A 13055-nucleotide genomic window follows, 5' to 3' on the forward strand; every position below is an offset into this window, starting at 1 on the left:
CTCGCTTGATCCCCGGCAAGTTGAGCAAGGCAACATAATTATCTTTAGTTAAAATCAACACGGAGATGTCGAGTAGTCATTTTAATGACCCCAGGAAAGGAGAACAGTAGAGGTAGGAATGGCTAAGTAAGAAGGCCCCCCGAAACCTGATTCAGAACGATTTTGGAACTGCTCTGGATGGTGTCAACAGAGCTTCATTCAGAATGTCTTTGAAGAAGTGATATGTTAGCTGAGTTTTAAAATTGGAAAATAACACGGCTTGAAGGTATTAGACTAGGGAACTGAACACACGCATATGCACACAGAGATACACAAACGCGCGTGTGCGCGCACACACATACACACACAATTACACTACACTTAAAGCAGTCAAAATCAACACTGAGAATTCCAGTGTTATTTAAATGGCCCTAAGGACCTGAACACTATTCCCAGTTACCTTGATGGCTTTGATAATAGAATCTCCTTCCTACCTGTCCAAGCCTATTACTAAATTTTAAGGCATTTTTTCCTTTAAGGGGTATCTCTCTTTAAGGCAACTACTGTTTTAAATCTAAGGGGACACTAGACAATAATTTAAAATAATTAAATGTATGTCAATCTCAGTCTTGAAAGTATACAGCTACAAAGGATAGTTTCAGGATAGAGTTCATATTACAGAAAGTGATCCTAAGCCCTGGGGAAATTCTCCTTCAGCTCCCTGTGAGCCAGAGAAGCGAGACTGAGAAGTATGGCCAGGCTTCAGAAGAGCAAATCAGAGTTAGACACATATGTGCTCGTGTCAGCCCAGAGATTTTCAAGTTGCATATTAAGTATGGCACACTTAAATAAATGCATTTAAAATCATAGCATAGTGAGCCATGTTTCATTTTAAATTGTCAAGAAGCCCAGTAGATAAGCAGCATGGATTTGTCCTTTTAAAAAATATAACATTTAACTGGGAAGTTTATTTTAAAGAGTATTTTTAAAGATTTTATTGATTTATTTGAGAGAGAGAGAGCAAGGGAGAGAGCACAAGTACGGTGGGCAGGCAGAGGGAGAGGGACAAGCAGACTCCCTGCAGCGCAGAAAGCCTGACGCGTGGCTCGATCCCAGGACCCTGGGATCATGATCTGAGCCAAAGGCAGACGCTTAACCCATTGAGCCACCCAGGCACCCCTTAAATACTATTTAAAAGAGTTGTACAAATTAATGGGATTATCAAAGGTTGTCATGTATACTGTGAAGTTTTTCTGTATTTGAGAACTGGACTTTCTTTCATGTGTGCTTTCTTCAGGTATGAAGTAACCCAGGTGTTCCGAGAGCTATTACTACACTCAACTCTAAAAAATAAAAATCAAAATATTAACGTCCACTTCTAAAGTGAATACAATTATTTAATTTATATGACTCATTATTTTCTTAGCTTGTGCTACTAGAATTGGGTGTTATTATTCTCTTCAATCGAGCAGAACTTAGACTCATATAAATCAGGGTCACAGAATCAGAAATTAAAATGGTTTACATAAGAAGAGAATAATGGAATTTTCTTGGAATTAGAAGGAACCTTGGCAATCATCGTAGTCACTTAATAAATACATGTCAACTTGAAATTTTTACCAATAATGAAAAGATTGGATCTTGAAAGAAAGTGCCAGTTATATATGAATCCATCCTAATCACTGACTATTTTCAGTAATTTCTATTTAAATGGTTGAGCACTTTTTTTTTTTTTTTTTTTGCGGTACAAGACAAAAAGGAACTAAGTAATGACATACCCCTGCGTCAGAATAAATTTTTGCTCTTGAGTTCATTGCCAGAAGTCACTTTTTTAGTGGTCCTGACTCCTTGGGGAGCCTTTTAATGACATGTAGGAAGGAAAAAGATCAGAAGATGACCATAATAAATGATAGTGCAAGTGGAAAGTAGTTAGGCTGAAATGGACCAGGAACACTGATTCACTGACCCACCTGAAAAGTAAAACATTCCCTAGAACAAAGTGGACCTCTTCTCATCAACTTTTAATGAGCTCCTGGTGGCACCATTTAATACCACTTAAAAGGTATTTGCCCAAGGAACCAGGGTATACTAGAAAGCTGTAAGTGAAGATCTAATTCTCAGAAGAGATATTGATTACCATAGGATCACCATAGGATCAAGTAAGGAACACAGCACAACCTCAGAGCTCTCTCCCTTCTGAAATTTACCCATTCACCCATTCATCCAGCTGATGTTATACGTATCGGTGGCAACAGCAGTGAATTTGGTGAGCAATACTTATACCTTAATGAGCATTCTTTTTTTTTTAATGGAAACAGAAGCAAGTAAGGTGGAACATTCATTCCATACTGGTAGCCAAACTATTTTTATTTATTTTATTGTATTTTTAATTTTTATTTTTTGGCCTAGGTGGCCACGTCTGATTCCTGTTTGGGTAGTGACTGGAGCAGACTGACAGATGTGGAAACATGATTCAAAACTCAACCAGGGCAACTTTTCCAAAAAATAATTGAAGACTGCATTCAAGCCTTGCATATACATAGACACCTGCTATATTTGCATAGCCCAAGCTTGCAGAAAGCTTTAATCAATCATTTTCTGTGTGGAATTATCCAACCAGAAAACCATTACTTATTTCACCAGGAAAAAAAAAAATTTGTTTTTCCTCACTGCTAGATCAGTGGAGTCTCATCCTCCACTCCACCAGCAAACAAAGTTTATGCCAAAATATATGGGTCAGTGTCCCAGTTTATAAACAATCTTGGCTTATGTTTAAATCTCCAAAAAGGCATATTTTGTCACTTCGTTTGCCAATATGCATAAAAATTCTACCTTCTCTCACACACCTCTCCATTTCTACTTATTGAATGTTCCTTACCATGACAGGTGTTAGGAAACTAGTAAACAAAAGAAGGAGACAAATATTGGTTAAAATAATCATAAAAAGTATGCAATTACAAATCATGATGACTGTAGAGCATGCTACACGAAAGGATAATACAGGGGAATCTGATGTAGTTGTAGGACTAGGGAGGTGGTGGGTCAAGAAAGAGGAGTTTGTGAGCTGAGATTTGAATAAATAGACAGAGTTGAGAGGGGGGAATTACAAGGGGAAAGAGAACGTAGCAGGCAAGAAAAAAACGCATCTGCAAAAGCCCTGGGGCAGAAGGGAGACTGCTCACTGAAGAGCTGAAAGGCTTTGGGGAATGTAACAGGAAAAGAATGGAAGGTTGGAATGAGATAAGGCTGGAGAGAATGGCCCCAAAGCATGTGAGGCTTTGCAGACCTCATAAGGAGTTGGGTCTTCAAGAGCAATTACAAGCTATTCAGAGTTTTTCAGTACACATTTTTAAAACCCTGTCCTGGGTCCAGTGTAGGAGATGTACTTGGGTGAAGAGGCCTTTCAGTGGACCCAGGTTAGATGGCCCTGTGCCTGCTATAGGAATACATGAAAGTTAGAGAGAAGCGCATGCATCCGGGGACTCTTAGGATGAAAAAACCCACAGGACCTGGCTTTGTTAAACAAACGCTTGAATGTTATTAGGGAATCAGCCCTCAAAACAATTCACATTTATTTATTCTTCCCATTTACCATACCAAGTGAATTTTAGAAAAATTCTCTGTAACAAATGGCAATTTAAAAAAAGAGAAAGAATAAGGCCCCATCCGGTATTAGTGTTTTACAAAACGAGGCATGTGAACCCTTACGTCTTATGGGCCTTATTTCATGTTATAAAAGAACAGTCTATAATTCGGTAACTTTTTCCCCTTTGAAGATTTTTGTGAGAGACTCTCCCAGATTTCTGATTTTTTCTCTACATTGATTAATATGTAGATGTTAATAGCCTTCAACTTAGAGCCAAGCCACAGGTCTTTATTTCTTAAAGTGTGTTTCCCAGAAGTAGCCCTTTCAAAGGCAATAGATATTACTTAAAACAGTATTTTTTAGTAAAGAAACAATGATAAGCAATATTTAATAAGTTTCTTATTGAGGGCTCTTCAGAGCCTTTGTTATGTCAATATGTATTATGAATTTCCAAGGGAGAAATACGTAGCCTAACTCATGTGTCCAAGGAATGCTTTCCACTAAAGCATCTCAGGAGACTGACATTCCATAGATCCTTTAGATTAGCAGAGCTAATGTTGGCTTAGCAACTTGAACAGGCTTTTGCATACAACAGGTCTTTATAATCAGTTGAATGAATGAAGATACAGATTAAGAAATCTAACCAAAGTCTCGTAGATGAGAGGAGGCCACTGTTAAATTAAAAGGACAGCCACTCACCACTCAGCTTCCAGCCAACTTGTTGACATGAAGTACTGCAATTTTTTGAGAAGCCAGAAATCTATGTTTCTACATGAAATTTCATCATTTTTTAATAACAGCAGGTCAAACAGAACATTAGGGCTACTGGTTTTCAGCTTCAGGAGCATTTTAATACAGATTATTTTCACCATGTTGAAATAAAATTACAGCGAACAGTGGGGGCAAGTGCTCTAGTAGAAGAACCAAGAACCCTCCTGTGAAATCCCTAAGAGCTTTCTTCCCTTTTAAGGAACTCACACTGTCCATTTGAGAGAAATTAACTCCTTCGTGGCCTGGAGGCATCATCAGAAGCCTGAAAATAGATACCTTACCAAATAATACTGTCAGGCCTGGAAAGAAATAATTATTTCATTAAGATAAGCACATTTGCTCCGTATTTAGAAAAGATCAGGTCATTCAGGAATAAAGAGCAATAGAAAAGCAATCCCACTTGAACAAGTGCATTAGTATACCAGAGGCAACACTTAGAGTCAGAACACAATCAGACCGGAGTATAATTACAGATGGGGTTGCTTGTTTTGCTAAAGAGAAGAAATGTCATTGCTTCAAAGATGGTCAACTCTCAGTCATGCAGGATGTGGTCCAACATCTTATTGGCTATCCAGGTCTACATTATCTCTTTTCTAACTTAGGATATTTGTCCATTTTAATATGAAAAGGTACAGGGAAATGTGCACTTATAAGTTTATATTTCTTAAATTGAGTCAGAACAACTACTACACACACACACACACACACAGGGTTAGGCATTCTGTGTTCTGGTTTTCCGCTCGTGTGTACTATCGCTATGAGTGCTTTATGGCTTCTCCTTTACTTAAAATTCTACTTGTAGATCTTTTTCTTTGTTTTACCATTCAGAAGTCTAGCATGAATAGTGGAGAAAAAATTACAGTGGTAGCATGTTTCTATTTTGTAAAAATCAATCGTATTTTTAAATGAAGTGTTAACTTCAAAAAATGAGATTTTTGTACTGCTAAGGGAACCGTATATAGATCTAATAACACCTCTCTAATCTGGAGATAACTTGTTTCACGACCTCGACAATCTAAAACATATCCAAGAAAATGGAATTGAACTAATAAGTCTATGAAAGCCAAAAGAGATCATAACAACAAAAAATAATACCACTACTTCATGTTGCCAGGGCAGCTTTTCTTTTAAGTCATTTTTTCCCTTTCTTTCCTTTTCTAAATCTTATGTTATTTAAATTCAATTAATTGACATACGGCATATCATTAGTTTCAGAGGCAGAGTCAGTGATTCGTCCGTTGTATATAACACCCAGTGCTCATTACACCACGTACCCTCCTCAGTGCCCATCACCCAGTTACCCCATCCCTCCTTTAAATCCTTCTAAAACACGTTCCTATACATAATCACATTTGGTCCTCTCACCAACATTATAAGAAAGAAAGGGTTGGCACTATTATTTCTACTTTTCAGATGAGAAGAGTAGGTTTACCATATAAGATTTCACCCAAATCAGGACAATAACTCAAGCCCATTCATTACAATGCCAGGACAGCTCATGTAAACTGGCATGATCCCAGGAAAACCAGAGCATACAGTTGCTCTAGAAAAATGATGGCTCAAAGCTGTGCCCTTACCTAAGGAAGCCCTTCAGGTCTTCTCTCAGAGATTATCTGCTCCTTGTAATAGCTGATGTGCTCCCCTGAGAGGCAAGATGGTACCTGTGGCTGACAGGTGAGGGGCACAGAGTCAGCCTAAAAAGACAGGGTTGAGGGGCCCTGGGTGGCTCAGTGGGTTAAAGCCTCTGCTTTTGGCTCGGGTCATGATCCCAGGGTCCTGGGATTGAGCCCCACATTGGGCTCTCTGCTTGGTGGGGAGCCTGCTTCCCCCTCTCTCTCTGCCTGCCTCTCTGCCTACTTGTGATCTCTGTCTGTCAAATAAATAAATAAAATCTTAAAAAAAAAAAAAAAAAAAACAGGGTTGAACCTGACAGTCTCATACAGACAGATTAAGCCAATGGTCCAAATCACAATGATTAGGGCATTTCATGAACTTGTGGCTAATGCCCCATTCAAATGTCAAATCAGTGCTAAGGTCACATGCAGTGTCCAGACTCTTTATCTGCTAATGGAAGTCTTGGTCTCAGGGGCTTTGTCCCCTTTGTCCTTGGAAACTCCAAGGAGTACTTGGGCAACAGGGATTGGTCAGGATGGATGGGGTAAAACGAGATGAAGGAACAAAGGACAGCAAAAGGCAAGAAGGTACGTCTGGGAAAAGGGAGCTACAATTCAGAGACATCCCCAGTTCCATCAGAGGACAGAGCTAGATAGGGGTCACAGCTGTTGGGGCTCTAGACCAGGCATGTGTGTCAGCCTCTAGAGCAGCAGAAGCTCGTGGGGCATTCACACAGGAGGGAACTGAGGACCCAATATCAGATTGAGGGTATCAATAACAAACCCAGGAATAAGGCTTCTAATTTCTGCTAGGCTAGTGGCTAGAAGAGGGTCTTCATGGGCGGCAGCTAGGCAGGAAGAAGGGAAGAACAGAGAGTCTCAGGGAACCGCAGTTCTGACAAGCTGCATCATCTGATCATCTCAGTTACCCACTGTGGGTGGGGAATGGGGTACTGCTGGGCGTAAGTCCTCTCACAGCCAGAGAACCGATCGGCCCCCAAAAGACACAGATGCCCTTGAATGAGTCAACACGGACCCACACAGGTGGAGCAGGATTCTGAGTCCCCGTAGTTCCCAAGGGCACTTGGTTGGATGATACCTAATGGGCTACTTAGCTCTCAAGTTGATAATAAATCACAAACATGAGTCTTCTTTTTCACAAAGGTTAAATGAAATGCTATTTTAAAAGGTGTGGGCAAACTGAAGGGACCTTAGAAAGATGATCCATGGGGGTATAGCTCAGGGGCAGAGCATTTGACTGCAGAAAGATGATCCATCCAAAATTAACTTGGAAAGACTTGGTTGCTTTAAGAGTTAAGTCCTCTCCGAGCTATTCAAAAGCCTCCATGGACCAGAGTGAAGCATTCAAAAAGTGTCTGAGAATAACTTCAGCACAACTAAGTTTCATTTAGATAAGCGCCCCCTAAAATTAGCATATACCTAAACACTTATTCTCCAATTCATACACCCCTCTCCTGAGTTGTGATGTTTGGGGTAGCTGACTGAAATGCTCTGTATCTCCTGTTTGCATCTGGAAATGTGAGGATTCAATTCCTAAGATCAGGCGTCAATCCACTATAACCCACAAGACGAACCCAGCCTGACATCCGCTTTTTGTAAATAAAGGTTTATTGGAACAGACACTCTCATCCATCTTTATACCGCCCGTGGCTGGCTCTCCTCTGCAGTAGCAGAACAGAGGCTGTATGGCCCTCAAAGACTGAAATATTTATTACATGATGGACTGTTGAATACTTTGCAGAAAAAGTTTGCCCTCACATGACTTAATTATTCTTGATTTTATAAGTATAAAGATAGACAAGTACAGAAGTCCGTGTGTGTATAATAGAAAAGCTGTCGCTACTATGAATGATTTCCCTTCATCAGAGCTCAGACTTCTCATTTCTTGGCTCACTCTCTGATTTTCTCTAGCAGGTTTCTCACCGATCACCTTTGTGAAAGGTGCTCCCTTTTCCTGGTGCTCCCTTTTTGTCCCCTCTTCTCCCTCTCTCTTCTTAATGACCACTTTCCAGAAATATTTGTCCTCAATTAGCCCCATATAACTGTCGATGCTTTGAACTGATAATGGTATTCTTCTTTTTAAAAAACAAAGGCCTTCCAAAGTAGTGCAACACGGTGGTAAAGACGAAAGATTTTTCAAGAAATAAAACGAACAAAAAGAAAATTGAGGTTATCCTCTCACAACCAGTTCTCCTCTGGGACTTGCTACAGAAATGACCCTGGAGCCCCTGAACCTCTGCTCACCGCAGCTCAGCGCGCAGGAATGCCATGCTTGGCTTCAACATTCTGCTGTCTCTCTGCTGTCCGCTCATGCTCTTGCTTTCAACCTTACATGTTGATGTGAAGTTTTCACCTTTCTCTGTGCACTGTTTACCAAGCCAGTGCCCCTGACTTCCCCACATCACTTCCTCTGTTTCCTCTTGTTCGCATTTTCAAGCTTTTCTGATCATAATGGAAGCATTTGGGCTAAATATCATCTTCTGTCTATGAAAACCTCTCCCATATCTTTTTCCTCTGTCCTCCTAAATGATTTTAAATCACATCAGAAGGTCCTCTGGTTCACCTCTTCTTTAAATATGCTTACCACTGAGCATTAAATGACCCCCATTTCTCTCTCTTGGATATCCCAATGTGGAATACTTGCTGGGACTAATAGTCATTTGTACTTTAGCAATCACCATCCGGCTTCCTTTCCCAGTCTGCTGCCATGAACAAAACCAAAACACTAAAACAAACCATAATATGGACTTTTGTCTGCAGTGAATCTGAGAACAAGCAATCAACTTCAACTGATAACAAAGCACTGTGCATCCCGTAATTATAGTTATACCTGCGGTAGTGTGGTGCTAAAGAGAGGCGTTCACTGAAAAAAGCATTTATGCAATTTAGTTGAGCATCTCTCTTTAAAGTACATTATTCACACTGACAATATACATTCAGTACTAATTGAAAAAAGGACTAGGACTGGGGCAAGAGCATTTTTATCCTACAGTGCCTCTATTATGGTGTAGGTTTAATAACTAAAAGTAAAAAGCTAACATTTATGACCACTCAGTGTCTGACAGTTCCCACATACACTAAGTACTTTATAGAATCATCTCTTGTAATCCTGCCCAGAACCACTGCATTCAGTGGTTTAGGTTGTACACTGCACAAAAGTAGCACATTTAAGGAGACTCTCATGTATTGGTCATTTTACAGTTTGAGGGTTTTTTTTTTAATTTTTTACTATAAGTTCAAATTTAGCTTCAAAAATGAGCAAGCTACATATTTATTAATATAGTTTTTTGGCAGGTGACTATAAACTGTCTTTTTCAATAGGATTTATATATATCCTTTCCCACTTGAACTTGCAAAGGAAGAATGTATTTAATTATTAAAATAGCTTGATGATCAAACAACATTCAGAATAACTTCTGTTTCTAAATAAGAAGCTTCTTTCTTACTGAAGTACTGATTGGTTAGTATCTTAAAATTAAGAAAAAAAAAAGACAACTCTATCAGTGTCACTATACTGCAATGCATACATTACTACTTGTTTTCTGTACTGAATGGGATAGTAGTGTTCCCATCTTAAATATACAGGCACTTTCTTTATGAAACAAGTAACTAGGTAATAACCAATATTAATTTAGCATTAATAATATACAAAGTAAGTATTAAATTGACAAATTAGAGGTTACTATATAACGAGCTGCTAATTACATTAGAGCACTTGTTTATTTGTTGCTATGGAAATTTCATAATTAACTGCTATTAAAATTTTTAGCTTGTTATGTATCTATTATTTTTAAATTTGATTTTCTAATTATTGTGATTAAAAATTCAAATTGGATATTATTTTATGTTTAATAATTTGATTTGTATTATTTATTCAAGATGATTTTATGTTTGTGTAATTAATTAAAAATATATCATATATTAACCTCAAAAAGACTTCTTACTTGTGAATAGGAGCCTTTCCCTAATTCATTCAAAGGTGTCCTATGAGCGATAGTCCTGATTCTTCCACCAAACCGACAATGGAGAAGATACTATTACAATTCTTTCTTCACAGAGAAGGAAAAAGAGGCCTTAAAATATTAAATAATTTTCCTGATGTCACAGAGATCACAAATCCTGGGGACAAGAGTGAAATCCTTACACTTTGAGCCCAAGCCTTCCTCCCTAACTGCTGAACAGGACTGTTGGTGGAATTATAGGTCTCCTTCCCAGAAGGGACCTCCCTTGTGTTCCTGCCGGGCTGGACATTTCTACTGCTGATGTCACTACAGACTAGACAACAAAGGTGAAGTGCATTTCTTCCAGATCACAGGGATGGTGGTAGAAGCTGATCACAATTAGCAAACTGGAAGTACAATTCAATACCAGATTTCTAAAAACAGGTATGTGTTATGATGATAGAGTATATTTTGATGAGAAACAGAGCTAGATTCAAATTCTGCCTCTGCCACTTACGAAATTGCCCCCAACCCTTGGTTTCTCTTATACACATTTCCAACCATTCATTTGTCCAAGCCAAACACCTGGAAATCAGCCTTGACACCTGCCTTTTCCTCCTGCACTCCACATCCTCACACCTATCACCAAAAACTCTGCAACTGACTTTCCAAATAATTTCACAACCCAGCATGTTTCTCACCATCTCTACCGCACCTGACCTGGTCCCACCATCACCTCCACCAAAATTATCACAACACCTCCACCTCAGAGTCCCTTTGCATACTTTGGCTCTTCTCCAATTTATTCTCCCCTTGTATGCAGATTGACTTTTCATCTGATCAAGGCACACATTTATTGAAAATCCTTGAATACCTATTGTTTCTAAACATCAAATTTTACCCTAGGCTACAAGGTCCTATAGAACAGACCCTACCTCCTTCCCCAGTTGTCTTCCTACCTTGACTCATCACCCTCCTCTTCTGCACAGCAGACCTGCTTTCTGACACTCAAACACTCCCAGCTCCCTCCTACATTAAGGCCCTCACATGTGCTGTTCACCTTGGCCCATTATTTTTCAAGACTCAGCTTCAGGGACATTGTCTTTGACCTTGACCTTTCCTCCATATTTGTCCCCACTTTGGTAGTCTAGATCCAGTTACCATGTTTGAGCTTCTCCACATTATACCTTTCCCTTTCTCTTCATGGACTTTCTTACAGGTTATAATTCAATGTGGATATGTAGTTATTATCTGATTAATGTTTATCTTTCCCCAAGGACTCGAAGCTAAAAATAGGGAGTGACCGTGTCTATCTTGCTCACCATTTGGATCTCTGTGCTTAGCACAAAGCATAGGTCACCAAATTCCTTTTAAATGTCTGAAAGAACTATGTGTCTTTGAGCAAATTACTTAAACATTTCAGTCCTTCTTTCCTCAACTATAAAAAGGGTAATAACATAGCTGCCTCCAAGGTCATTGTGAAGCTTAGCCAAGACCAGGACTGCAAAGCATCTGACATAGCAGGCACGCAATGCATGGTGGCTGCTCCTGCCAGATTCCTACAGTAGCCATGTGCGGCCAGAATCAGCACCTCTTTCCGAACTGCTTCTATTCCCGTAAAAAAGGAAGACATCCCAGAAATAATTAAAACATTACAAAATAGGAGTTTGTCATATTAGCCAATAGTAGCCAACACTCAGGATGCCTTACTCTTATGTCCTCCACCCGGGGTCTCTAGGAGCCCGACTGCTGGACTCCTAGGCCCTGATCACCTCCTCAGTGCCGTCCCTCACAGGGAGACTCTGCTCCTTCCTCCTTCGGCGTCCTCTGCGAGGTTGTGCCCTGGTACATCTGCTACAAAGTAAAAGTTCCTGAACACAGAAATCATTTGAGAATCAGGTTTTCTTTTTTTTTTTTTTTTCCCTTTCTACATTCCTGGCCAAATCAACAACAGTAAGTATCAATTGAGATTCATTGAATGAATGAATGAATGAATGAATGAATGAAAAGCCTGGATAAGTAGAAAGGGCGATTAGAGTAAGAAGAATCAGGGTGCAGGAGTTGGGGTTGGGGGCAGTATACGAGTCCAGAACCCGGTTCTGGGCAGAGGGTTTTCAAAAGGCAGGTCGAAGGACATGGAACCTCAGACGGGGTGGCTTCCTTCGGCTTAGCCATCAGCAGCTTCGCAATTTACCTGCAATCCTCACCCCTGGGTCTGCTTTGACCCGAGATCTTTCAGCAGCGGCGGTGTGCGGAAACTCCTAACTGCTATCCGATTCTTCATCAGCAAAACAGAGCTAATGACACTGACCTTCCTCATAGAGCTATTGTGCGGGATAATTAATAATTGCGGAATCCTTTGAGAGAATAAAGTGCGACGTAAATGCTAAGCATTATTTCCGTACAGTCTCCGCTAGCTCTTCTAAAGTACATTCTGGTCCTGGTGCCTTTGATCTGCTGTTATCACCTGAAATGGAGCAAACAATGCCTTTGTATCATTAAGCAAATGCATAATGAGTGCTATTCATTGTTAAAGGTTACTTAGCAATAGAACTTTCTTCTTCTGAACGGGGACATCCTCCTGGGAGAGGATTATGTAAGCTAATAGCTAATGTATCAAAGGGATGGGGAGAAAAGCAGGAGCCATGGCAACCGGAAACCAGAGGCCCACACTTTGGCCTTTGGAAAAACCAGTGCCGACCCTCCGAGGGAGGATAAGGAATAACTGGGAGAAAACTAGAGAGGATGGCGAGCCAAGGAATCTGCAGTGGAAAATGGCCGGCTGGAGCTGTCTCTGGCCACAGGCTCTCCGCTTACTGTACAAGACGTGATTTGCAATATTGGGGAGAGCAAAGGTTGCATGCCAGAGAGTCTAGTTCTCCAGCATTGCCCTCTTCCTCAAGCCCTTGGGTCTTCCTCTTCATGTTCACTGATGCTTTATTGGGGAGATTATGTTTTTCTTTTGACTATAACCTTTCCTAGAGATAGAGGTGGGCAGCGCTGTGATCAGAAAGCCTTTCTCCTCCCCTGCATTCCTGCGGATGCTCGTTTATCTCCACAGAAATGGACCTCGTCTCAAAGCCCTGCAGGTACCCAGATAGATCATTAACTCTAGGAGCGATCATTCCAAAATCCTAAAGGTAA

This window comes from Mustela nivalis (genome assembly GCF_964662115.1).
Source record: "Mustela nivalis genome assembly, chromosome: 5".
Taxonomy (NCBI): Eukaryota; Metazoa; Chordata; class Mammalia; order Carnivora; family Mustelidae; genus Mustela; species Mustela nivalis.